Source organism: Rhagoletis zephyria, unplaced genomic scaffold, assembly GCF_001687245.7.
Source record: "Rhagoletis zephyria isolate East Lansing unplaced genomic scaffold, Rhagoletis_zephyria_1.1 Rzeph_scaffold_00001, whole genome shotgun sequence".
NCBI classification, from domain to species: Eukaryota; Metazoa; Arthropoda; class Insecta; order Diptera; family Tephritidae; genus Rhagoletis; species Rhagoletis zephyria.
This window is the reverse complement of record NW_016157085.1, coordinates 988,145-1,014,960: the sequence shown is the minus strand read 5'-3', so window position 1 is coordinate 1,014,960 and position 26,816 is coordinate 988,145. Positions and strand designations below refer to the sequence as shown.

General features: G+C 33.9%; 1 protein-coding gene across 1 annotated transcript in view; it reads left to right on the top strand.

Moving 5' to 3' along the window:
• The first annotated feature begins 6,666 nt into the window (after positions 1-6,666).
• Positions 6,667-26,816, top strand: part of LOC108374498 (cyclic nucleotide-gated cation channel alpha-3) — a 391,911-nt gene continuing 371,761 nt past the window's right edge. Inside the window, exon 1 of the mRNA XM_017630830.1 lies at positions 6,667-6,811. The gene's annotated coding sequence lies outside the window, so the exon portion shown is untranslated. The remainder of the gene's footprint in view (positions 6,812-26,816) is intronic.

Genomic DNA, 26,816 nt, shown 5'->3' with positions numbered 1-26,816 from the left:
TCGATTGATAACGGTTTTAGATCTTTAAAAATGAAATTAGAAAAAAAATCGATGGTTTTACAGAGAGAATACGAGAATTCGCTGGTCAGGGCTTGCAGATTTCGGCTAAATTTTAAATCAATGAAATTGGCAAAATAATTTAAAACTTGTATCCCAGCAAGAATTTGTAACCTTCCCCCTCAAGTGCCTTACTTTCCTTTGCTTAGCAAATTTTTACTCTGTTAGAACTCGATTTGAGAAAATTGATAATTCGTAACTACAAACCCGTATAACTTAACCGCTGAACGAAAAGAACTAAAAACAAAATGGTAAAGGTATGGATATAATTAAATAATGCTATTTTTTGAAGTGTTATTATTTAATTGAATTTTTTCCGTTGCAATATTTGTACAAACACAGGGTTGCATATCTCATATATAAATGGCCAATATTGGCTATTTAAGTGCAGATTAATAGGCAATCTGAAATTGGGCCTCGGAGAAGCACCACTTTTTGGATTCTCGGAATTTTCTGATAGCGATGAGGCGCTGCTAAATATATAAAGATATATACAGTGCAATCCGCTTTTAGTGGACTCTACGGGACCGCGTCAAATTGCCCATTATAAATAACGTTGTAATATTTGTACAAACACAGGGTTGCATATCTCATATATAAATGGCCAATATTGGCTATTTAAGTGCAGATTAATAGGCAATCTGAAATTGGGCCTCGGAGAAGCACCACTTTTTGGATTCTCGGAATTTTCTGATAGCGATGAGGCGCTGCTAAATATATAAATATATATACAGTGCAATCCGCTTTTAGTGGACTCCACGGGACCGCGTCAAATTGCCCATTATAAATAAATAATGTACATACATGTATAAATACAAAATTGTATACCTCTTATTGCAAGGTAAATGTCCGTTTTTCCGTTCCAACATTTTTCCTAAAGTGAACAAAACACAGATCAAACACCAACGAGCCGTCACTTACAATCTACGGCAGAAGCTGATAGCCTATTTTGACAGATTTCGGTGAACCAATGAACCTTGTTCAAGGATATAGACATTTTCTGCTGCAGAGACGGTTGCCTCTTTTTACTGAATTCGAGGAATTACCGAACTTTGTTCATTGCAGATATTTTTGTCCATTAGAGGCGGAATCCGTTCATTAGCGCATGCTTTATTTTAAATCTTGGGGAACTATTTATAAAGCACATCACTAAATCTTCTGATTGCTTTCAATATGGCAAGACAGCTCATAATTTTTACAATTTATCAACCATCAAAAAACTTATTTTTTGTGAAAAATTTTGATATGAAACTACCATCTCTCTATGAAAATGCGCCATAGCAAACGGCGGATGTAAGCCATTCAGAGTTTAATATGTGATCATGATCAGGAAAAAATAGTGAATAAATTAAAGTCAGACAAAATCGTTAATCTTTGATAAAAACATAAACAACAAGCAGTAATCATAGCAATAATTTCTCTTGAATAAAAAAAGAGCCTGTAATTATAAAAATATAAAAATAAAAATCTTTTGAGATTAAAGCTTAGTATCCAGCTCTTAAGAAAAGCAAAAACTCCATATAAAATGACGTACAAGAAATGGCTAAGAAATTTTCTTGAGTCAAATTTCCTTAAGGCAGTACGCAGTTCTTCAGAAATTTAGTACGCTTTCTACTACGGTTTTCTAAAGTTTTTTGTGAAAAAAGAGCACAAGGCAACCCAGGTTTGCAACAGAAATATATGCCCGCTCCATTATTTCTTGAGGAAAGAGTGAGGCAACAGGCTGTGAGGTATAAAAAATGTCAACATTCCTTGGACACACACGCGAAATAATGGCAATTTTTTCTTGACCGTTTTCTTAAGAGCTGGATACTAAGCTTATAGCGGCACTCGCAATGAAGATAATGTTTGTTTGTGGAATCAGAGGTTGTTCCTACTCCGTTAAGGACATGTGAACTTTTAAATAAAAAATGCAATAAAAGTTTGCGTTCTTGATTAATTTACATACATACTTACATACATACATATTTACACGATTTTATTTTTAACTGTTCGAGTTGTGTGAAACGCATTTCATGGTGTTTCGTTAAGTTTTGTAATTGGTACAACACTACTCACGTATGGTGGCAACACTAAACTTGATGTCATTGCCAGCACTTAGTTTGCCGCTTTATTGTTCACTTCCGCGGATTTGCCTACGCTTGCACTTGTTTGTGTAAAAATAATTAAAAAGAAGATAATCTAAACGCATAATGTTTTGTATAAGTAATCAATTTCTACATATCAATCTAATATCGTGTAACAAATTGTTGATCGTTATAGAATTAATATATATATTCTTGATTCCACTCAGTACGCAGTGTTTCCGCTTCTTATATTCCGCATCTGCAGTTTTGGCATGGCGGTTCCGTTTCCTGCAATTTATCGTAAAAAGAGCTGAAACTTAATCTATTTCATAAAATAAAATAAATCAGTAAATATTATTTGTGTGTGTAAAAAATATAAAAAAATCGTGTTATATTGAAATATTTCTGCAAAGTTGAACTGCTTGTTCCAAATGGATTTTGATTTAAAATATGTAAAACGTCATCTCCGGTAAAGCCCTCAATAATCAATTTAGTATTTTCTAGCAGCTTCATTCAGCTTCTGTGCCAATTCGTTGCGTGCCGACTAAATGTCATCGCATCACTTGCCATTTCACTAATTCTCCTATGGCATGCCAGATGCCAGCATTTGCGCAAGGATAATGTGAAAAAGGGTCTGGAAGGTGCATTGGAAATGAAGTCTCCATATATACTCTCTTCGTCTCCTCATTTAACACTCACTTTTGGAGAGGCTGCGCCATGTGCATGGACCACTGTCAACTTAAATGCCAAGCTCCAACGTATTGTGCGTGTGGACACAGATGATTTCGCGTTGTGCTTTGCTTTGCGCCGGATGTGTTGTGCGGAATGTGAGTTGCTTGCTAGGTTGTGACTGTGAACTGCTGTAGATAGGCCCGTTAAATATTTGTGCTTGTCAATTGAATGAATAATGGACAAAGGACTCGATTGATGACTATGGGTGGTATTATAATTCATAGAACTAACGTCTATACGTACACAGACGTATGTAAATATACGCTACACATTCCATTGTATGTTTCCGAGATTCTTGCCTGATTTAGAGTCTCCAAGCATCCATCCAGCAAGTAAAAGAGAACAGCGCAATGACGATGACAATTCGCTGGCGAAGATATGTGCCCCATTCAGTAGTCAGAGCTTGTATGGCCTAGCGAGCGCAACTAAAAACGTGAAAATATGGTGTAGTGAAGTGTTGCTTATACTTTTGCCACGGGTGATCAATAGCAAAAAAAAAAAGAAAAGAGAAACTAAAGAAAAAAGTAATTACAAAATAAAATAGTACATTGTAGAAACAGCGTTCAATTTTACATACTTATGTATGTATGTATTAAACAAGCGCATAGAACTCCGGTGACGTAAAATGTGTGCTATGATAATGGAATATCGGGTTTTTGACTCAACTAACGGGCGATTAAATAAACGAGGATGTGCAAGTGGTAAAATGGTATTTAATATGAAAAATGGCAGCAATATGCACTTGGTCACTTTTTACACATTTGTACTGAAAAATTAAGCAATCACATTGTATGCACATAATTATGGTCTCTGTGCATGGGCAAACTCACTTGACGCGGGGAGAGGTCCAAAGTCATAGGCAAAAATATGTACTTGTATTTAATATTAATACAGAAAAGCAATTAGAACCATATGTATTAGGAAACGCATTGAATAGATTGTGCAAAAACAAACATCGGTACATACATATGTATGTATGTATATATTATGAGAAAAATCCATTCGGTTAAATAAGTGAAAACAAAGAAACTTTAAGCCGAATCCCTTTTTAAAGCAAACACTGAGTACGACTGCGAACTTGTCACTACATACATATATATATGCACTTATGTATATAGAGTAGACAGATGTGACCGAGTGAATAATTAACAATTTTTATAGTTATGTTTAAAGTTTACAAAAGTATTTATGTACGTTGCAAGTAATAAGAGATAACCACAAACAAAAATACCTAATGAGTGTGCGGAGCTTATATTTGATACTACCTACAACGTTCTTGCTTTCATAACATTTACGGTACTCGTTTGTCTTATTAACCAAATTATGAAGCATATTGTTGGGCGTTGAAATCACGAGTGCCGATTGGTGGCTTTGAGTCGAAGAATAAATGTGAGTGGAAAATTAATTTTAGAACCATTAAATTTTTATGTATGTAATTCAAGAAATTTTATATATGCGCTAATTACCTAGTTTGTTAAAAAAATAATGACATTAAACTCGTACTTTGATTCGGTAAGGGTACACGAATGCCACTACATGGGTTGATGAGTTGGAAAATTGCTGAAGTCGATATGCGTGTGACGACATAGGAATTTCGCTTACCGGAATATAAAATCGCATACGCACAACTACTTACAAATACAATACATATGTATGTAGTTTTATAGCAATGAAAACGAAAGCAAAAACAAAAAAAGACAACTATGAAAACTCGTGAACATAAATGAATAGACCAACATACATACACACATAAATATGTGCAAACATACATCCACAAATACATACATACATAAGTAACTGTGTCCATATGTATAAGCATCGTTTGCTACCGAAGTGCTAAGTGTTAAATTGCGGTGATGGGGAAAGGTGTGCGACAACTACTGATATCGATAAAACCAGAGATGATTAGAATTCAAACAATTATAAAAATTGTTGAAATTAAAGTGTTTTTATAAAAAAAGATTATAAAATTCACTTAAAATCAACATTAAGCTCTTTTCAAAAGCAACAATATGAAAATTCTACCACATAAAAAGTACAAAAATTAGCAAGTGAGAAGTGTAAAAAAAAAAACGCAAAGAGAGTACCAAAAACATTACTGGGAAAAGTCCAAACCAAAACACCGACCAACAGAGCTACCGCAAGCAATCAGCAGGAGCAGTAGAAAAAGAGAAGAAGAATCATCAGCAAAAGCGGACAGCATCCAATCTCCAAAACTTAAAATACACACCAAAGAGAGCAGGGAAAAAGCAACGTGAAAACCAGCGCAAAGCGAATGCAAAAGAAAAAGTGAGTGAAAATCTAAAGTAAAACACATTAAATAAAAAGCTAAACGTAGCAGCAACAGCATTTGCAGCAGCCAGTCGCCGCTGAGCGCTGGAAGCGAATCTTGTGTGGTAACACAGAAGGGAATAAACGAAGCGTGCAGATTTTCTCCACTTGGAGCGGCAAATGAAAAAAGTTTAGCGCACGCGAGTGTTGGTGGTTTTGGTGAAGGTGATGCTGTTGTGTAGGCATTGGGTGGCATCGATTCGATTGACACGCGACAGTGCAGGCGGCGTTTCTGAGCGATGCTCGTGCATTATTAAATAACTACATACACATGAACTTACATACATAAAGTGATAATTGCAAATATGTATGTATGTGTGCGAGTTTGATATGCAAACTACCCGATGTGACGATAAGACGCGTACAACTGCCGGTCACACGAATTATACTAACGAAATTTTAGCTACCCACAAGTGTTAGCAACGTTTGCATACACATACATATACATATGTATGTATTTACATAAGTAAAATTATACGTGGCTACCAACATATTGGCACATAGCTTAGTAAACAGCAAAAGCAAGATCACGCATAAAAGGACAGTTCATTGCTTTTCAAAAGTACGCGTCGCGCCTAGAAATAGCCTAACGAAAACGTTGAGCGCCTTGAAATAGACTACTACGTACACGTATGTATGTACATATGCATACACATACTACATATGTATGAATGCGTGTAGGCATGTGAATACAGCAACAGAAGTCAGCGAAAGACAGTGACAATTCTTGCCGCCAACTGCATTGCGCCTACGACGTACCGGGTGACATTAGAACGCACATTTTTTTATACGTGCAATATCAGAATATGTGTGTGAGCTACATTGAAAATCCGTGTTTTGTTTGTGCTTGCGAGTACAATAGCGTTTGAAATAAGCGAAAAACGTGAGTGGAAAAAAATAGATTCACATACATATGTATATAACTATGAACAAAGAACAAAGAAAAGAGAACAAAGATTTGCGCGTTCGCGGTTGAAAAGTAAAATCACCGAATACAATTCGAAAACTCAAATCAAGGTCAACGAAAATCGAAATTCACGCCAACTCAAGTCAAGTGTAGTGAAAGCGAAAAATGAATAGCAATAAGGTGCTGTGTAATATCTAGCATACAAAAATACAGTTTGTTGCACATGCTTGCTGCAGCATAGTTAGTGTTACCGAAATATCACACAAACAGGCGCAATTGTATTTTAATGGGGGCTGCATAACAGCTTTTATGCGCTAATTGCATATGTATATGAAGGTGTGAGTGTGCTTACCATTTACGGTGGTTGTTGTTAAAAATTAAAAATTAGAAAAAAAAACTTAAAAAAAATGTATAAATAAGAAATATTTGTGTGTGCGTAAAAGTTGTGCAAAACATAGAAAAGTGCGAAAAAATTCAAAATTGTGTAAAATAAAATTTTTATTGTGTTAAGTAAAAAATAATAATTTATGCTAATACATATGTGCTAAATACATATATGTAAAGTTAATAAAAATTCATTTGTGTATATGTCCATACAAATGTCGAGCATACATACATAATTGAAGCGTAAAAAGACATAGAAAGAATAAAAGAAAAACAATAAGCCTACAAACGCGCTGTCATGCAGTTCTAAGTGAATTGTGGATGCTCAATTAAGGTAAGTTGAGCGTAAAATATATTTTCAACACATGCTTATTTAAACTTAAGCAAACTTATGCAGTACTTGAATTAATGGTTTGGTGGTGCCTTTTATTCGAAATAATTTATGCGTGAAGTCAGCAACCTTTACATACTTACATATGCAAAATATGCATATGGGGCACTCCAGCCCAATGCGAACACCATTTGGCTTTGGATCTCGGATTTTTTTCATAATTTTTTTTATTATAGTACCAATTCAGAGAAGTCTCCCGGATTTTTTTTAATTTTTTGCATCCCGCCATTTTCGAGATATCGATTTTTGAAGAAAAGTTCCTTTAAGAACATAAAATCGAAAATATTTTCAAAACCGCATTTCCATAAAATTTCCGGAAATGTTTTAAATTTTCCAAAAACCACTACTTTCTTGAAAATTTCTTCTTAAAAAACTTAAAATGACACAAAAAAACGCCGAGATACGTACATAAATTTAATTTTGATACAGATCGTAGATTACGGATCTGTATACCGTTTTTCTAAATCAGGTAATTTGCCCAAGATATTTTCATTATAAGTTTGCATTGTGAATGACATCGAAAATGTTACTCATACGCCATGTACGAGTATGTACGAATACGGCCATGTATGATGTGGCGTATGAGTAACATTACATATTTCCTGGCCCTATTTCATACAAAAAATGATTGCATATTTTCATATATATATTGAGTTTTAGGCAAAAGAACAGGCGTTAATACAAATTTAAAGATAGTACTAAATATTTGTTATTTTTTTTTAATCTTTTCCTTGTTGTTTCCTTTAATTGCCTGACCTGGTAATACAGATCGGTGATCGAGGAACCAATCTTAAGTTCACGTGTTATGGCGTTTTTCTTGTGTCATTTCCAAACTTGAGAGTATCCTTACAATGTAATGGGATCTATTTTTTAGATTTTTTTTAATTAAATAAAAACTTACAAATTGTGTATTTCTCGTATTCGATTAATTCAGGAATTTTTGGTATGAAATATGAGCAGGAAATATTTAATGTTACTCATACGCCATGTACGCGTGATCGAATTTTAAAGAAAATGAAAACAATTGTTTACGCAAATATTTATGTTATGTTTAGAAATTATCCCTTTTTTATACCCGAGCGCACTTGTGCACAAGCGTATATTAATTTTGTTCACATAACGGTTGTTTGTAACAGCCAAAACGAATCGAGATAGATATAGACAAATGTATACATAAATGATCAGGATGAAAAAAGAAATCGATTAAGCCATGTCTGTCTGTCCGTCCGTCCGTCCGTCTGTCCGTCTGTCCGTCTGTCCGTCTGTCCGTGTACACGATAACTCGAGCAAAAATTGAGATATCTCAACGAAATTTGGTATGTAGGTTTCCCTTAATCCAAGGTAGGTTGGTATTGAAAATGGGCGAAATCGGACTTTAACCACGCCCACTTCCCATATAACGGTAATTTCCAGAAATACGAAAACTGCGATATTTTAGTAACTACTGAAGATAATTCACTCAAAATTGATATTTACAATAATTTTTAGACGAAAAATAAGAATATTATAAATTTTTGGAAAATGGGCGTAGCCACGCCCACTTATGGTTACATGTGTATATCTTGGTAACCGCTGCACCAATTTCTTCCAAACTTGGCACAGTTGTTGGCCTTGGTACAGCATAAAAAATCGCCGAAACTTTTTAAAATCGGACAATAACCACGCCCACATCCCATATAACGGTAATTTAGAGAAATACAAAATCTTCGATAAATCAGTAAATATTGAAGCTAATTTATTCAAAATTGATGCTTGCAACAATTCTTTACCAAGATATACGTTTATGGTAAAATTTTGGAAAATGGGCATGGCACCGCCCACTTATGATCACATATATGTATATCGGTAACCGTTCTACCAATTTGTACCAAACTCGGTATTTTTATTGTGCTTGCCAAATAAAAGCAAAACGTTGAAAATTATTGAAATCGGACTAAAATTACGGCCGATTTTTATATAAGGTAAATTTCAGAAATGCTTGAAACTTCAATAATTCGAAATTTAAGGACGCTAATTTACTCAAAATTGATGCACCCCGGCTTACCATCTAGTGGTAGCTTTCGTAAAGGTGAAAAACATATATTTAATACTTGCGCCGGGTATTTAATGTTCGGCTCCGCCCGAACTTAGACTTTCTTACTTGTTTATTATTAAATTGGAAGCAGTGACTATGCTTAAAAGCTGCGGAATGAGTGAAATTTTCAACAAAATCTATCAGTACTCGATTTTTGGAAATCAACATTTTATATTGAAAATTTGAAAATTTTATAGAAATACGGGTTTGACATTTATTTTTCGATTTTATAATCCAAGTGCTTTGGAAATGAAAAACTTCAAAAAGGGTTCCCAATAGGCCACTTTTTGCGTAAAGCTATGGTCAGTTAAAAAGGAAATAAAAATTAAAAAAAAACAGCGAGGTCTCTCTCTCCAAATGCTGCCTCAAAAACCAAATAACCGAATGGGACTGGAATGCTTCATATATGTTCATACATACATACACACGAATATTTTCCTATCCACGATTTATGCCACTAATTCCTGGTTAATTGCTAAATTGCCTAATTACATGCCATTAATTTTAGCTGGACATTTAGACGCGTTTCAGGCGTTTAATATATAGTTATTCGCGCTATTTTTTAATTGCCTTTAAACTTTTTTTTGTTTTGCAAAACTTATCAACACACATACATACATACATAGTACAGCACTGTTGGTAATGGATTATGACAAAAACTATGCATAGAAATAAATGCCACAAACACACGAACAACAGTTACAACAATGGCACTCACAGAGCAGATTACAAAATTTAATTACGTGTAAACTAGTAGTTGAAGCTGAGTGACTGTGGCTGTGGTTATTCGAGTACATACTGTACGCGTAATACGATGTGGCGTTAACGCAGCAAGCAAGCAGTGTTGCATCATCCGTGTTGTGCATTATTGCAGTTAGAATGCTGATTTTATTGTTGTTGTTTTAAAGAGTTGTTGCTGATGCAAAATGAAAGTGGGTTACGGTAACTTTTAATGTAATTTGTTAAATGTTAGAAAGATCAAGCGATGCTTCAGCGCCATTGCCACAATAAGTAGTGGAAAATATGTATGAATTAATTATTGTTTGCCACATTTACGCTAATTACTTTATTTAACCTGAAAACTCCTATTTTTATGCGAAAATGTACATTATCTTCTGTCATTCATAAAGAACAAGATGTCATTGCGATATTGTATTTAAATGAAAACTTAAATAACATATATCAAAAAAAGTAAAAATAAATCGCGCGATTTTTTTCCCCAAATTTTCACTATATATTAGACTGCATCACTGTTTTTCCATTGGAATTATAAAATCTATTATATTTTAAGACGTCCGCCGATATTTTCCGGAAAGATATTAAGACTTAAGCAAAAATGGAGGTTTTATTCATAAGAAACTAAATTTTTGGAAGTATTTTCAAATCGGTCCAGCTCACGTAAATTAACAAAAACAAATAACTTAAGGACGAGCACACCTAAAAGTTAAACATTCTAAAAATAGAATTATTAGCAAAAACCAACAATACCAACAACCACATGATCAAGTGAATTGCAGCGGAATAGCTGCGCTTGATTGTGTTGGCATAACAAAAATGAAAATAGTGGAAAAAAGCAAACGATAATTTACAAGGCGTACTTAGCACGGTGCATAGGCAACTGGCTGAGTCAGTGGGATCGTCGGTTCGAATCCTACTGAAAGAAGTCTGATGAGGAAATGTGGTGATTTCCGAAATAGCTATCACTTCTACCATTTTTTCAAATTATTGTTGCTTTCCACAATAAAATTTTCATTTAAAATGGCCTCGAGCTCAATATAAATTGTTTATAATTGTTATAAAGGCCAAAAAAATAACAAAAACAAATTTTTCCGAAATAGTGTTAAAATATAATAGATTTTATAATTACAATGGAAACACAGTACCGATTTTTTTTTCTGTGGGGAGTGATACAGTCTAATGTACATATAAATGCAAACATATTTTGAGATACAATTTTTTTTTAAAGTTTCATCATACGTAGATACATATCGTCACCTGAAATACAAAAAGAGGTAACAACATCGTCACTGAAATGGAAAAAGTCGTGACTAATAATTTTTTTTTTTTATAAAACGATGAAATCCATCATATCAATCAAAAAAAGAACTTTGAATTTTTTATAAGTTACGTCTTTTTGCATTGCAGGTGACGATATAAAAATGTATAAATATAAAAGTGTACTAATCTGTACAAATGTAACAATCGAATGCCACTGCCTTAAAATTTTATGCAATTAAAAATAAAATTCGAAAAATTTTCGTAAAAGTTTCGAGTTTTTAATTAGATTCTGAGTATGCAGTTTTGTAGCCCATTGAATTCTCGTAGAATAAAGTACAAGTTTCAAAAGGCTAAAAACTACGATTGATTTTTTAGAATTTTTAAATAGCTCGAAATTTGTACGAAAGTTTTTTTGATTTTTTTTTTAATATTGCACAAATTTGGAAGCTTGGATTTACACGGGTTTTGCTAATGAATGAACTATATTTTTATAAAAAAAGTAACCAAAATTAAATTACAAAGAAAATAATACATTAAAACTTGGCAACAAGTGGTTCGGCTATAATTTTTTTACCCACTGTATGTATTTTTTAATATATTTAATTGGACATGCATATTGTAAATAACAAAATTAAAAAAATAAATGCCTTTTTTCAAAAGCTCTTTTTCCCTTTTTTCAAGCTTTAAGTGCCTTAAAATCCTACATTTCTACATTTCGGGGGATGTCAGAACACCTGCAACAAATTTAAAAAAAAGCATGCCGAACGAAAAAGATTTAAACCAGCTTCATTACAGAAACATTTCGAATAGGATGGCTAACTATTTAAAAATGCAACTTCAATTTTATTAACAAACTTTATTTCGAAAACATTTTAATAGTGTAATTAAAGTTGTAAATATCTTTAATCAGTTACTTTGGTAAAATATTACAATATTGATGTCAAACGAAAGAAGTTTAAAAGTGCTTTACTTTGAAGAGAGTTGCCACCTGAACTTAAACATGTATGTGTTTATGGACTCACTTGCATACTTTATAATCATATTCAGGAAAATTAAGTTTATTTATACAACTTCATCTCGACCCATGAAATTCATACAAAAAACCACAGGCAACAAAGTAATGTATTTACGAAAAAAAAACAAAAGATTGAGCAGAAATGACATGATGTGTTACCAACAATGCAGCATACATACAAAGTATAATATTTATTACAAAAAAAAAAAAAAAAAAAAANGCGCGCAATATTCCTTCATTGCCTGCATTTGAACGTAAAAATGATGTCCTGTTTGCCAAGAAAGAAATTGTAATTTAAAATTTTATTTGCCTAAATATCACTGTACCTTCGCTTGTGCTTATTATATTCGTGCTTATTTTTATAGAAACAATAAAGGTGAAATGTGTACAATTTCATTTTTGCTCGCTCCCACTCTCCTCCTCCCCCAGCGCGTATGCCTTTTATCAAATTCAGGAAATTTGTTTGCCATTTGTGGCAACTGTGTTCCCGCTCGATGTCTTTCTACAATTGCGTTCTCATCCTCCCTAAAGAGGTTTTAATGTTTTACATACACACTCCCGTCTTTAACGTTGCAGCATTGTATTGCCGCTGTCACCTGCTGCTCAGAATTCTTGGCCAATTGAACGTTAAAAAGTTCAGTCACGTTCATGCTGCAGAAGGATTTTATGATTCAAATTTCTTTGCATTGCGGTTCGCTCGATTTTTGTTTTGCCCAATGGACTAGGCAGGCAGGCGGACAGACAGCCGTTGACTGGACCAATTCTCCGATATTAGTCGTCCGTATGCCATGATGGTTGAAAAGTGCGTGCGTGCTTATTTTGTTTAGAAAACAATGAAACACGAAAGGAAGCTAATGCGATGTTTAGAGTTGCCAACCAGTATAGGAAAACTGAAGAAAACTCACTCGGCCGCGTTGTAGCACTGGATTCGTTTAAAAAACAAAAGGCAGAACTAATTTTCTTTATAAAACTAAACAAAGTTGAACAATTCTATAAAGCGCTGTGGAACGGCAGGATATTACCGTTATTTTCCAGCGCGAATTATCTTGTATTCGTATTGGAAAGCAAATTTTTTGACAAAAAAAAATAGTTTTTGAAAAGATGCCATCTCAAAAAAAAAAAATGAAAAAAATTACAATGGTAGCTCTGAGTATTGCGAAATATTTAAGAATAGTATTACGGGGTGCACTCTACAATAATTTGAGTTATGCATTTTTTTTTTTACGCCGAAGGTGAGTAAAACGAGTACATTACAAATTTACAAATTTAAAATTTCTTTTTTGGGTATGCAGTTTTGTAGCATATTAAATTTTAATAAAATATAATAAAGTGTAAGTTTTAAGGTAAAATTAAGCCGATTAAAAAATTTGTCATTTTACTTAACTTCGATGTAAAAAAAATTCATAACTTAAATTATTGTAGAGTGCACCCCGTAATACTATACTTAAATATTGCGCAATACTAAGAGCTATCATTGTAGTTTTTTTCAATTTTGTTTGAGATGGCATATTTTCGAAAACTAATTTTTCATCAAAAATTTGTACGTGAAATATTTTTCACAACAAAAAAAAATTCTTTTAAATACTTTTTTTCATTCATTCATTCGAAAAATTTGTATGTGAAAAATTTTTCAAGAAAAAAAATGTTAAAAATATTTCTTTTCATAGAAAATTTTGATGTGTGTATGTGTGATTTATTCAAATTTCTTCCTCGCTCCCTTCTCGAGAAATTGGGAAAACTATTATTTAAATCGATTTGATTTTGTTTTTGTGCTGTAAAGTTTTAAAAAATGTATTAATCAGGCTCAAATTTCATATTTATTTATTATTCATGTTTGTCCATCAACTCTAACAATTTTAAACAAATCAAAGAGTGAACCCCGTTCATTTTGGTATGGAACGCCTCATATACAGACTTGCATAGAATTCTGGGTTGCCTATAACAGGACCAAAGCTTGGCATCTGCTTAATAGAATAAGGATAGGGGTACTCAGACTGGTTAGTGACACTTGAGCAAACAATAGGCGAGAATATGGCTTCCTCATGCTAGAAATTGCAGCAGCTGTCAGCTAGAAGATAGTAAAGAAATTAGTGGATCTATCAGGAGCTACTACTATTAGCGAAGTCGGCCAGTTGATCAGAGAATACAAATGTAGAAAAAATCCTTTTCCACGAGAAGCGCGGTAGGTACTAGGTAGTATTGCAATCAATCAAGCAAACCTATTGAATGATGGATATCAGGATATATTCTTTGACATTGATAAATACTACTCCAGGCATGCCTTTGTCTAACGGTGAGAATAAAGGTTTTAGAAAAAAAAAATATCCATTGGAAATAGCTTTTCAGTGGGATACGAACTTAAGGTGTGCTAGCTGAATGACAATCGGAGAATTCTCATTTCCTTAGCTTTTAAAGAGACTATTCGAGGATAGATGGCGCCTAAAGTAGCCATATGCTTGTATCATGCTTAACTCTTGCATTTTCAGTTTTCGCTAAATATGAGCCGATAATTGCATTTGGTCTGACTTGTGATCCCTACAACAGAATTTTTCTAACTCGCTTATTTACGTTATCGATGAAACCCGCCTTCCATTTACAGCCTTGAAAAAGTTAAAAATCTCTTATTTAAAATATTAAACGCTTGCAGGTAACAGCTACGGTCATTGACTGGGTCCGGAATTATTCGAAATGGGTATGACCATACAAAGCTCAACAGCTTTTCAGGTCACAGCTTTCATTGACATCATTAAGTTCTAAAATTTCGTGCACAGCTTTTTGTACTATTTTTGTTAGGTATAAAAAAAAATATTAATTCAGAAGGTCGCCAGGAAGTCAATAGAATGTCCTTCCCTTCAAATTTTCCTAACGGTCTCCCAGACAAATTGTCGATATGTAGTTTACAGAAAGTAAAATAGCAAATAGTATTCCTAAAAATATGCAACATTTATTTATTCAGTCTTATATAAGCAACCCGCAAGAAATACCGATTATTTCTTTTTACTTTTGTTTTGCGGTTTTCCGGGGCCTTTCTGGATTTTGTCGCGCTTCGTGTTTTATTTTTTAGAAGATTTCGGTATATTGTATATCAGGATTTTTTCGGGATTCACGAGATTTGTCAACATTTTTAAAATACTTTTTCGCTACATTTTGACACTCTTCGGGAACTTCCAGATCCAAAAGTACCATACAAAAATTCAAAGCAAAAATTACTGATAAATTATCTGTTAACAAAATAGCCGACAAGCTTCGTTATTTATTTTAGAGTTGAAAAAAAAAATTCAAAAACTGTCGGTACATATGTACATACATATTTCTTGCCCAAAATAATGAAAATAAAAAGCTTGTGCTTTTGTTTTGAAGAAAACCAATCCTCGGCACGGCCTCCGAAACAAACTACAGCTTGCTTGCATTTGTGCATTTGTCTCAAATAATTTAATCTTTAACGTGCCTTATTTAATCATTTGAAATTTTATTGCTTTTTTTAAATATGTGTACGAATATTTTTCGTGAAGGCATTTGTTATCCGTTTTTAAAAGCTTTCTCAGTATGTTATCGATAAATTTTACGATAATGTTATCGATATATTTTTCGATAATATTATCGTTACATTTTTTAATATTTTTAAAATTAACGCTACCGATATACTCATCAGCCCTACTACCGATACTGCAATCGATAAATTCATCGATACCGATATCCTTAGATTTTATAAATTCTTAAGAAATCCGTCCATTACTAGTTAATTTTCAATCTCACATACACATTCCGTTAAAAAAGTATTCATGCTCTACTGCCTTATTTTCCCCAAATATGGCAATCCTGTCCGACTGCATATTTGTAAAAAACTGCAAACACCCAAACGTGTCTCCAAATGAAAAAAGCAATTTCCAAGTTATTAAAAAATGCAAATAAAATATAATTTGAAATATAAAATAAATTTTAGAATTTAATTAAATTGACGTACCATAGAAATTCCATTGCTACAAGCTTCTTTGGCTATTTTGTATTTTGCTGCATTCATGGAAAATAATTAAAATTTGGATCTCTCGTTTGGTCATTCAATAAAAAATAAATATCCATTCATTCTAACACATTGTTATGCCAATCATGTGCGCAGAAACATACATACATACATAAATGTGAAATAAAAAAATAAAGTATGTAGATGTGCAGTTATATGTACATATGTATGTATATCCATGTATATTTTGCTCCTGAGTGCTTTCTTTACAAATGTCAGTCAGTTCATTGTTAACAGTTGTTATCATGTTTAATTCAAATTTTTTAATTGCCTTAGAAAACTCGGAATACACACTATGCATAAATAAATAATTAGGCACATTTGGTTTCAACAACTTTAAGTCAAACTCATCTCACGGCCAATGTTTGTGTGTATATGTACATAAGTATGTATGTGCATACTCCATTAGGGTGGCACAAAATTATATGAGAAATTTCAAAGTTCTATAGATTTTCAAATACCGAGCTTTTTTACCAGTGTGTATATAAGTGTGTGTGTATATAAGTATAATTTTTCCAAATTTTATTTAGCCAGGCAAGCATATTGTCGCTAAAATAATTATTCAAATGAGCTCTCTTGAGAACATAACTGAAATGTCTGGAAATAACATATTGCTTAGCTCTATGTTCACGGTTTCACACCTTTGTACAACTGTATCGCCTTGCGTTATAGCCTACGGTGACCATCCGTCCTGTATTAAACGGGACAGTCCTCTTATTTGATTCATTGTCCTGGTAATTTATTTATTTTATACGGGACGCCAAATGTTCTGTATTTCTTTTAATGCACTGTATTTGTCCCGTATTCGGTGTTTGGTATTTCGAAGCTTTAACCTCTCATTAAAATGGCATTTCTATGAGCCAGTTTTAAGGGATGTTGGTATACGATTGTAATTTTCTCCATAAACAGTAATGCATCATGTAACTTTGACACGATAGTCGTCTTCTTCTCTCTTTTTGCCCACAGACCATTTATGTTCATATTTAAATTATTCTTATGGTTCAGCTACCCACCGACGGAGCGCCCTTCCGTAAATATCAACACATCAAGCGAGAGAGAGAAACAATTAATTAACACAAAAATCCCATAAGATAGGTCGTGTCAATTGACATAGTCTCTGATTTTCATGCAGCAATCCGAAAACACGATATTGTCAGACGATTATCGTCATACGTGATTTATGCCCAGTTTTGTAGCTAATTTAAATTGAGAATAATAAAGTTCAAGCTGCTCTTTTGCTTCTCTTTAAAAAAAATTGTCGAAGATAGTGTGTATGAAAAAAATACGTAACACCGGCAACAAAAAAAATCAAACAATTAACGATAAGTCCCATCGACTGCACTTTGCACTTTATTACACAAAAATTTCACGATTTTTTTTTTTGTACAAATTTTGCGGAGTAAAAATCTCCAGAGAAATATCCTACACATTTGTGATATTACTATCGTATATGGTCACCGCAATAAGTTATAGCACGCGTTATTTTCAACACTGGAACATTCTTATCTAAATCTTCTGACATCGAAACTTCCATCAGATATCATCGTAACTTCTGCCAGTATTTTGTTGTCCGCGAAAACGGAAATGAGAGATCTAATCATTTCTTCTTCTGGTTTTACCGTTTTGGTTTGGGTTCGGTTTCGTCTTAAGATAACAATAAAAGTTTTGTTTTAAACAATTTTCTGAAGTTTATCAGGATTGTCGCGAAAACATTTTTTCTAGGAAATTTTAATTTTTTTTTTTGGTATTCCGCGCCCATATTTAGTATGCATGTGTACACCCCCGATTCTAAAGAATTTTTGTAAGGTGATTTCGAAAAAATTCTTTATATTTGTTTTTCGCCGAACCCTAATTTTTAAGTTTTTCGTTGACATCTACAGATGTAGATTCGGCAATATTTTTTTTATACTGGAATAATCAAAATACTTCTTTAGCTAAATTATTATGATTTTTGGAGAACTTTAATTTACTGACACTAGGGTGGTACTTTAGGGTGCTAGGAACTAAGATCTGATGCGTAAGTACTAGAACGAAGTACTTGGGGCCAATGAGCCCTGGAACATAAAGAACATCGATATATAGCATACTTTAAAGTTTATTTATCCGACTGTAAATGGCGAAGATTTGACGAAAAATGTAAAAAGGAACCCTACGTAGGGCTAAAAATATTTATTTTTCAAACTTGCCTAGCAAAAATACTTTAAGACTCAGGGGTGTACAGCGAACTTTTTTTTCCGGTACGGTCTAATGTACATACATTAAATATGCTACATATATGTTCAGCTGCTTTCAGCTTGTGAGCATGGTGGTTACGGCAGCAGCCTGGCTGGATTATACTTAAGTACAGCTGGTTGGTTTCACGTTTTTTAATACCAAATTAATTGTACTCTCGATATTAATAACCAAAAAGTAGCAACACTGCTTACGAAAACAAAATATCTGTGAAAACTTTTGAAAACAAAAGCCTAAAGTAACAATACGAGCTATGAGCAAACGATTTTGTTTTTAATTTTAATGAACTTTCAACGCCAACTTCCCGCGAGACTAATTTATCCGTGCAAGCACAAAGAGGAAAAATGAGAGAAAAAACAAAAAGCTGCGCGTTAAACGCATGGCAAGGCTTACGCTGATGTTGCCACTGTGGCTGCGTTTGCTATAGCCGCATTGCGTCACTTAATTTCAAATGCAAATTTCCGCAAAAGTACAAAAACTACAAGAACACAACAACAAGTTAAGAAAACAACATCACGTAGGTAATGCACGAAATATGAAGTGCCTCCTATACCATTTACTTAGTTTCATTTTCATATTCATGAGCTTAAATGAGCAGCTAAAACAACAACACAGCTGCAGAAACTGTACCATTCGACAGCGCAAAGAAAACGGCAAGAGTACCTCTGCTTCTTATTCATTTTAAGCACAAACAAACATAGATACACTTGAAGTGCAGGAGGAGCCTTCTCTTTCTCACAAAGGCGTTGGATCTACTTTATTTTATTCAAGTGGTGCTAGTTAATTTCGACTGTATCTTCACTGCTGCAAGCTAGAGTCCATCCAGCCTGTTTAGGGGAGAAATTATGAGGTTTTAAAGCTTTAAGTTGAAAACCGCTTGGCTGGTTGTGGTAATTTTCAAAAGCTTAGCTCAAATATGCGAAAGCCTTGAGCATAAATATTTACATATTGTTTGCATATAAGCACCCCAGTTAAAGGAATACTATTCAAATTGTGTCTTACTTATAAAATTGTATTGAAATGATTAGGATACATGTACAGTGGCGGGCAAATAAATAAGGACGCGACATTTTAACAATTTTTTGCAATTTTTAGTTCATTCCCTTAATGTTTCTTACTTGTTTAGGAAAGAATATTTCATTGTAACGAAAACCATGTAAGTCAGAATTTCAAACTTGCTACGAAAATGTGGAAAATTCAACAAAACTTCTTCAAAATCTGAAACTTTTTAAACTGAATATTTAGCAAAAATTATGGTATGCAGTTTTATAGTTCATTCATTCGAAGTAGCTAGGGCTTACCGTTGATTTTTGGCAATTTTTTTTTGCTGGCGGTGTCACGCACTTGTCTCATACAAAGTATGTGTGTTCGAAGCTTTTTTAATTGAAGGAAAAGGCACAACACCTTCAGCACAAAAAAAAATTCAAAAACCAACGGTAAGCCCCAGCACTTCACACACTTGCACTTTATTGTACTAAAATTAAATGGGCTGTAAAAGTGCACACTAAAACTTCAACTAAAAATTCTGATTAAAAAACTTCGAATTTTTGATGAAACTGTCGAATTTTTCTAATTTTGTTTGTGAGTACTACCAATTTAGTTACTTCGTCTTCTTATTATTTTGCCCATCTTTCTGTTTGGGAGTAGACAAAAAAAAATACCCAATTTCCTTTGTTTTTTGCCAGTTCCTCTAGTTGTGCACACTAGGTGTAGACAGGTTCTTCTGCACTTAGCACTTTCCCTTCGAAGAATCGTTTCATCGGAGCCTTATCATCCGCCTTACTAGCATTCGAAATTTTTCGCCGAACAAATGAAGTCGCACTGTGCGTTTCAGGCAGTGCTCGGACCACTAAAACTAGATTAAGCAGGAAATCACCTGACAAATCGGAGAAGAATTCGTATAAAGTAAAAAGATATCTTGAGATTAAGATTAAGATTAAGACAGAGATTAATAATAAGAATAAGACTAAGGTTAAGATTAAAATTAAGACCAAGATTAAGATTAAGACTGAGATTAAGATTAAGATTAAGGTTAAGATTAAGACCAATTATAAAATTAAGACCAAAAATAAGATTAAGACTGGAGATGAAGAATAAAATTAAGACTAAGATTAAGATTAAGATTGAGATTATGACAAAGATTAATATTAAGAATAAGACTAAGGTTAAGATTAAAATTAAGACTAAGATTAAGATTAAGATTGAGATTAAGAAATATTAAAACTAAAACTAAAAATAAAATTCAGACTAGGATTAAGATTAAGATTAAGATTAAGACTGCGGCTAAGATTATTATTGAGATTAAGAATAAGACTAATATTAAGATTAATGCCAAGAATAGTTTTAAGATAAAAAAACAGATTTAGTTAAAATTAAGATAATGATAATGATTAAGTTTAAGATTGAAAATGTGCAGAACCATACGAACATATATAATATGGTGCGCTATACGACTAAAAATAAAATTCAGACTATCATTAAGATTAAGATTAGGATTAAGATTAAGAAATATTAAAACTAAAACTAAAAATAAAATTCAGACTAGGATTAAGATTAAGATTAAGATTAAGACTGCGGCTAAGATTATTATTGAGATAAGAATAAGACTAATATTAAGATTAATGCCAAGAATAGTTTTAAGATAAAAAAAAAGATTTAGTTAAAATTAAGATTATGATAATGATTAAGTTTAAGATTGAAAATGTGCAGAACCATACGAACATATATAATATGGTGCGCTATACGTGTAATAGGAAGAATAAGGTGGATTTTTTTTTCAATGCTGTGATATGCCCTTACCGGTAGCAATTTTAAGATTTATTACAATATAGCTCAGCTCATAATTTTTAGATTAATCTAGTTAGCAAACTTTTTTTATCATGTCGAGTACATTTCTTAATTGAAGACTTATAAGTCAGGACGTGCACGCAGCGAACGAATAGTTACACTTAAAAAACAAATTCTCATGACGTTGTCTGAAAGAGACAGTGGGGAGATTCTGTAACCAGTTAGCGAAAATTTTCGGATCGCTATCGCTACTTGCCGACGTTTGTTATCAATTAATAGTTACAAGATGATCTCCCAACAGGAGTCGTGCCAGCGACGCTTAAGCGCATCAAAATTTTACTCTTTTAGGAGCAGCTGTAGAACTTTTCTTTTTTTTTTGGCTGTCATTCAACTGCTTGTTTGTGAAATTTACTCATTCGAGAAGCAGCATTCGGCACGAACCACGCACCACGCAGAAAGCAGCGACTAAGATGAAGTGTTTGTACTTAGTTTTGAGTGAAACATGCCGGCTCGGCTAATGTGGATCTGTCGAGGAAGTAGGAGAGAAGAAGTAAAAGAAGAAGAATGCTCACGCGTTCATCTCAACGACTGATGGATTACAATGTTTTTAGCGTAGTCACTGTAGCAACAATTGCATGGCAAACGTAATTTCACTTGCACTCTAACTGTGTAAGCGTCTCTACCAAGTATTTACAACATTCACTTTTGTGTGCGTTCATCTAACTCTTGCGATTCACAGTCCATGGCATTACGTATACGCCATGGCAACCCAAAAGCATTGCTGCCTTAGTGGCGCATAAGTAATTAGCGCATACTCTTTTTTTCACCTTATTCTTTGGGTTTGCAATAGGTGTTGAGCTCAAAAGTTTTAATGCAATACTTACAATTAAGTATGTACATTCAAATGTTCTGCTTCGTGCTACTTATGGATGTACTTACATATGTATGTAAGTATGTGTTGCTTCAGTGTTATTTATTGCTTATCTCGTTTTTACTTATGTTGCTGCTGGCACTTTGTAAGAAGGGTAAGGTAAGGAAGTCGTAGAAATACATAGTTGGAAAATATTGTAACTTTTAAAGGGCAAAGGTATTCAGAAATGCTTTCAATTTAAATTTTTTCTTTACACGGAAAAGGGGGAAATTCACTTTGTGTTTAAATAATTTAAATAACTAGCAAATGCTATAACTATACTTACATAAGTGCAACTTACTTGCTTAAACCTGGCTACTTATTAACATAATAACTACAACGAATTTTGTTATGTAATTTTGACTTAATTAGCTACTACACTTACTTATAAAATTACTAGAGCTTTCAATGAACTTTTGTTGCAGTTTTTGTTGGAGTATCCTTTGTCCCTAGTTTCTGTAGATGATTTACCAAAGTTTGCTCAAGAGCAGCTGTATAAATGACGTATGTTTATCTTGTTTGCTGTTACTTATGTTGTATTTTAGTGATTAGTCGGATAAGCGGTTGTTTGATCTCCTCAAACGCAATTGCGGCTACAGCTGATATATTCGTCCGTAAAACCAAGAAAGATCTGTGAACTGTGCATTATTAAAATTAACTTTTGTTTACAGCCCCTCAACAAAACTAATAAAATTTTGATCAATTATCCATCCGCTTCTTTAGTCCATACTGCAATTAGTTGGACGATATCCAATATTTACATGCTTATGATAAATTGTTTCATTAATTGTTTGTTTTTAGGTTCGTCATAGTTGCAATAAATGTATCCAGCATCTCAGTTGTTCTACTTCACACAGTTTAGTCTTTTTAACGGCATTTCAACTACATACATTGAGCTTTGTGTTATACGGTGTTCGCATGAGGCGATTTTACAGGCAACTTTTAGTTGAAAGCAACAATCGCCTGGTGTGAACGGCCTTTCAATCAATCGCTTCCAATGAAGACAACTTTTGATTCAACTAATCACCTCTAAAATTGCCTGCAAAATCGCCTCATGCGAACACCGTATTACTACTCTGTAGCGGCATGCAGCTACATACACACTTTTTATACTCCGTTGTATATGTATTTGTATTGAGGCAAAATTAATTAGCCTTAAAATGATAAAATGAGCAGCCAAACAATAAACTATGCAAACAGAGTAGACAGAAATGCTTAAACAAACAGTTGTACGAGTGATCGAGTGCATAAACATACATATACATATACTATACGTATAAACATACATACACATTATTTGTATATACTACATATATACTTTTGTGCATACACACAAATAAATATGTACAATAATCAACTACTACAACTTGTGTGAATTAATGAGCATCAAAAAGAGCTGGAGGCAATTTGAGAAAGAACAACGAAAAATATGTTTGCCGTTTGTGGTTTATGTGTAAACAGTGTTGAAAATTTGTTAAATTACAAATTAACATGAGCAAACAAACAACGAAACAAAAGCTATGTTAGAAAAGCGTAAAACTAAACGACTACTTATACAAAGAAAAGTAGCAAAAGTATGGAAAATGGTAAGATTTAAGGGTCTGAAAGACTTTATTTTACATTCTAACTACATATGCTTGTCTAATGATATCCACTGGGGTCGCTGATAAAATGGCACCAGAAATAGTGACTAGTCGCTTTTAAGTTCAAAAATAAAAATTTGGGCCATTTGCTGAGAAATTTCCGATATTTGAGGCAGTCAACTGTAGTCGGATATATTGATTCATTTTGTATATTATTGCGAGGATAGTAGAGGGGGAGTGGTCAGAAGATACATAGTTAAAGCGTGTGTGTTTAGGTATTTCGCTTTTGAATAACAGATGGCGCACTATTTAGAAAAGGAAAAGGTGAAGGCGAATATGAAGATGAAGGATATGATAAACATAAAAGTAAAAACAAAGATAAATATAAAGAAAAATATGAGGATGAGGATACCGATAAAAGTAAAGATGACAATAGAGGAAGATTAGGGACTTATCGATATAATAATCGATATTTTATCGGTTTTGTTATCGATATTGTTATTGATTTTGCTATCAATATTTTCGGAACTTTTCGTTACAATAAACGATATTTTTTTGTCGATATTTTAATCGATTTTTTATCGATTTTTTATAGTTTTTGTAATTGATTTTGTTATCGATATTATTTTCGATTTTGTTATCGATGTTTTTATCGACTTTGTTATCGATGTTTTTATCGATTTTGTTATCGACTTTGCTATCGATTTTGCTATCGATATTATTATCGCTTTTGATCGATATTTTTTTCTTAGTGTGTGCCATACCACGTATTCTACGTTTAAATTTAGCGGCTGTGTCTCCGATACAGCCTGCAGACCAAGACGAAGGCGCTGGACTGGCCTTTAAGGCTTCTTCATGTTGTAGGTAAAGGGCCCGCAAAGCATTTGGCGATTGTTCTTTGAAGTTTAGCAAGCAGATGTTCCCCGCTATTGGTTGAGAGTCTACTCCACCATACCACTGATGCATAGCTGTTTATGTGTCCATGGGCGTAGCCAGGTAGGGCAGGCGCTCGAGCCCCCCCCCCCTTACTTTCAAATTTTCCTTATAAATATATAAAATAGTACCCTGAAATGCCAGCTTAACAGGGTCGAGCCCCAGATCGACTAAGGTAACTAATTTTAATTAATGTTGCCTCTAATATGGGCGATAAGAGCCATAACTAAATAATGAACAAAGAAAAAATCCAATAAGATTACACATTGATTAAACTAAAGAATGCCAGAATGTGAGAAGATACGCTTTAGTATCTATGTATGTATGTATGTATATTCTAATTTGCATAAACAATATAATTTTAAGGGTGCCAGTTTCGTAAAAATAATGTCTAATTAACGTTAATGAAGAACTTAATAAATGCTTAAGAGCGCACACACGTACACAAGCGTAAGAGCACGCTTGTGCGAAAAGTTTTCTACGATGCTTTTTAAACGGTCAAATACACTTGACACTTGCGCTATTGCTGTGCGCTTTGTTCTTTGTTTGCGCCGTCGTTGGCACACTATTCTTATGCCATTTAATAAGCAAACTAATTAGATGTGTGGTAACGCTTGAATTCAAATATGCTTGACGAGTGTGGGTGTACTGATTGCATGTGATGTGATGGTATGTGTAAAAGCAAGTGTTGGCGAGCGCACATAGCAGTGCCAAAGGTTATGGCTAAAGGTCATTATCATCATTGTAGTAAGTGTGGCTAACAAGCCAAATAGGAGACCGAACCAAACAATGAAAACAATGAAAAGAAGAAAAAGAAAAAAAACAGCAAAGTAGCACATACTTGACCATTCCCACAGACACACGCACACACACACACACAGGCACACTCGCATCCACACTTTCATACGCCCACACTCACGCCTGTCAACTTGCTACAGCAGAGCTTATATAAAGCTTAAATTGATTGAAACGTTTGGTGCGATGAGTTCGAAAGCGCTGCTAACGTTCTACACGCTTGCATATATTTGCATATTTTTAATGCACGACACTTTGGCACTTTTATTGTGTTTGTAAAGTCAAGCTCGTGTAAGCTGATACCAACGTCAGTCAGTGCATACATGCACGCGCAGATATCTGCATGCAAGGCGCAACCAAAACGAAAAAACAAAAACAAAAACAAAAAATGGCATTGTGTTGGAGGTTGCTGTAACGCTTTAATATGAATATTATTCGCTCGCTTGTAATTGCTTGCTTGCACCTGGGACAAGGTGGAATTTCACCCACACAAACGCTACTAACTCGCTACCAACACTAATATATATGTAGTACTTACATGCACGTGCAGCATTCTCACTCATCCATTTGCAATTGTTTGTTGCGCCCTGTTGCACTTATGTATAAGGTATCCACGGTGTGGTGCATGTGTGAGCTTGCGCGTGGGTCGGATTTGCATAGTGCACTCAGGTGTAAAGTAGAAAATTGTGATAATTGAAAAGGTCACCAGTGTAGGTACATATATATGTGTGTGTGTGTGTGTGTGTACGGGCTTGTGTATAGCCATTTCTGCATTGTGTTGATTGTAGTCGCTTCTGATATTAGGTATCCAAGGTGTGGTGCTTGGCGCAACTTGATGTGCTCCCGCTGCTGATTATACAAAAATGCGCAGAGTAGAAATTAAAAAGAAAATAGCGTAATACGCAAAATGCGCAAATTGAAATACATATTAAATTACTGTAACTTAACCTGAAATGACAACTACAACATACTTACTTACAGACATGCGCGGGCTAATGCTTAGGGATTTCAATGCTATTGGCAGCGTTTGTCGACGCAAAGAATTTGAAATGAAGCGAGCGAAGTAATAATTTGTTGCATGAATGATATAAGGGAGAGAGAGATAGTATTGGATAGGAAAGCATAGGAGAGGATATGAAAGGAACGGATAGGATAGAATAGGATAGGCTAGGATAGGCTAGGATAGGGTAGAATAGGATAGGATAGGATAGGTTAGGATAAGGTATAATAGGATGTAAGCGTAAGTATTTAGCAAAAGATATTTAAACTAAGTTCCACTCTAAATATTTGATAAAATAAGAAAAACTACAGTCAATTATAACAATGTCTTGCACAATAAATGCATTCCGTTAATGAAAATAAAATCGAATGAGGACCGCCGAAATCAGCTCAAAGAGCTACTCAGAGCTATGCGCATAGATTAACTTAGAACTCAGTCTCGCAAAAGTTGGTCAGTAAAGAGTTTAGGTTTATTATGGGTACCTGCCGCAGTATACGGTCCAAACTCCACAGAGCCCGTTAAGCTCACGGATTAATTCATGCCTTAATCATTGCCCTGAAATGCAAGCATTTCGGTACCAAAGGCAGTGTGGGACGGACA